This window comes from Stenella coeruleoalba (assembly GCF_951394435.1).
Source record: "Stenella coeruleoalba genome assembly, chromosome: 7".
NCBI classification, from domain to species: domain Eukaryota; kingdom Metazoa; phylum Chordata; class Mammalia; order Artiodactyla; family Delphinidae; genus Stenella; species Stenella coeruleoalba.
In genome coordinates, this window is record NC_137153.1 from 87,704,058 (window position 1) to 87,706,252 (window position 2,195).

A 2,195-nucleotide genomic window follows, 5' to 3' on the forward strand; every position below is an offset into this window, starting at 1 on the left:
GAGCGAATCCGTGAGCCCTGCAGCCAATCACCGTATGCCTTACAACACGTAAAACTGTTATCAAACGCCTTTTAAAGCGGGATTTATCACTAAGCGACTCTAGGATTGGACTACAGACAAGCGACTGTGTGCCGAAGCCAATCCAGACCCGCTGTGGTGGAGGCCCCCGGGTTTTCCGCCTCATTCCACCAGTCACAACTACGACTGCCTGAGGTCTGAGCCAGGTGTGAGGCGAGCCCGCGAGGTAGTGTCCCACTGCTGGCTGGACCTGAAGGGTTTCCCCACACTCACGGCGCCCGGCTCCCTCTTTGGTGACACCGGGCTCCCTCTCCAACGCGAATTCCCTTCGCGGGACCTCGTAGGCTTTGGAAAAAAATAAAATTCCAAGACGCTGTTTAGGTTGAATTAAGCCAAAATCCAGGCTAAAGACGCTGAACCGAAAATGCCATCCATATGACGGCAGTTGGGTCCGACACCGCGCCACGTCCAGTCCCGGTGGCGGCGTCTCCAAGGGCTGGGGACTGAGAAGTCTGGCACTTCGCTCCGCATTCCGTGCCGCAGGTCAAATAAGCCTGCAGTCTCCTGAACCAGTCTCCCAATGAACAGAATGGGAAACGTGGAAGAGTTGCGGACTTCGGTGGGACAATGTCAGAAAAGAGCAAGGTCCGTGCGGCTCCCGGGCTCCCAGGTGCACGCTCGGACGGAGAGCCCGAACCCTTAGGTACACCGGCCCCGGCGCCTCCGACGGCAGAAAGAAGCCCACCTTCCCCATGTGAAGAGCAGACAAGTCCGTAAGGGGCCTTCCGCGGCGGGAGCCGTCGGGAGCTCGGCGTGGCTCCGGAGACAAAGGCAGGCTGGGGAACGCAGTTCGGTTGTTTTTTGGGGGGGTGGGTTTGGGGGGGAAGACTATTTTTAAAAGGGAACACCCCACTTCTTCAGAACTCAACACCCAGTTATCATTAGAGCTGATCCATCCCTTCAGACCATACACGTTGGAAATGTTGTCCTTGCAATATTGGGGTTGGGGTTTTTTTCTTTACGGCCTCAACGAAGTCTGATGGTAAATTGTGTTCATTAAGATTCCCTGACATTTTATTGCCCTTGCATGTATTTTACTGTCAGATTGGGCTGCTTAAAAAAAAAAAAAAAAGTGCTGACAGTAAGCTAGGCAACGTGAGAGGTCCTTTAACATATGTGACCCTTACAGACATACTGTGAACTAGATGTTATCTCATATATACAGAGTGGCAAAAATTAAAAAGATTTGTACGTTTAGTACTTAGGAGAGCGTGTGAAAAAAGTCCCATCCTGTATCGTTGTTGGGAGTATCACTGCTGTTCTCAGAAGATAACTTGGTATCTTCAAATTTTTAAATTATGCATTCATTACCTTCTCGCTGGCAATTCCTTTCTAGAAATTCTACTTAAATAAACAAATGTGGAAAAGTATGCACGAGACTTTGATCAAGCTTTATTAGTGGAAGAAAAAAAGAAACAATGTGAATGTGCATCCATAGAGGATTACAATACATTGATATACACTGAGTATGTATTATGGCTCCTTTATTACTAATGATCCCATATACATACAAAACAAAACCAGAAAAACCCTGCGTGTGGATGTACACATAAAAGCTTGTAAATGTATGGCTAAGTATGAAAGGATACTATCAAACTGTTTGTAAAAATTGCCTCAGTGAAGGGAAGTTAGGAGGGGGTGATGATAAGGAAATATTTTAAGAGGGCCTTCTTAATTTTTAGCCTTTACATACTTATGTATTAATTTAATTTTTATAATGACCTTTATTATTTTAGTAGTATATATGAAAACCAGGATTTTTTTTTTTTTTTTTTTTCGGTACGCGGGCCTCTCACTGTTGTGGCCTCTCCCGTTGCGGAGCACAGGCTCCGGACGCGCAGGCTCAGCGGCCATGGCTCACGGGCTCAGCCGCTCCGCGGCATGTGGGATCTTCCCGGACCGGGGCACGAACCCACGTCCCCTGCATCGGCAGGCAGACTCTCAACCACTGCGCCACCAGGGAAGCCTGAAAACCAGGATTTTTAGGTTGAGTTTTCAACTCATTGACAAAATTATTCCTAAATTAAGCTATAAATTTCCCAATAAAAGTATCACTAAAGTACTTTCGGCTTGCACTGTTGGTGGGAATGTAAATTGATACAGCCACTATGGAGAAC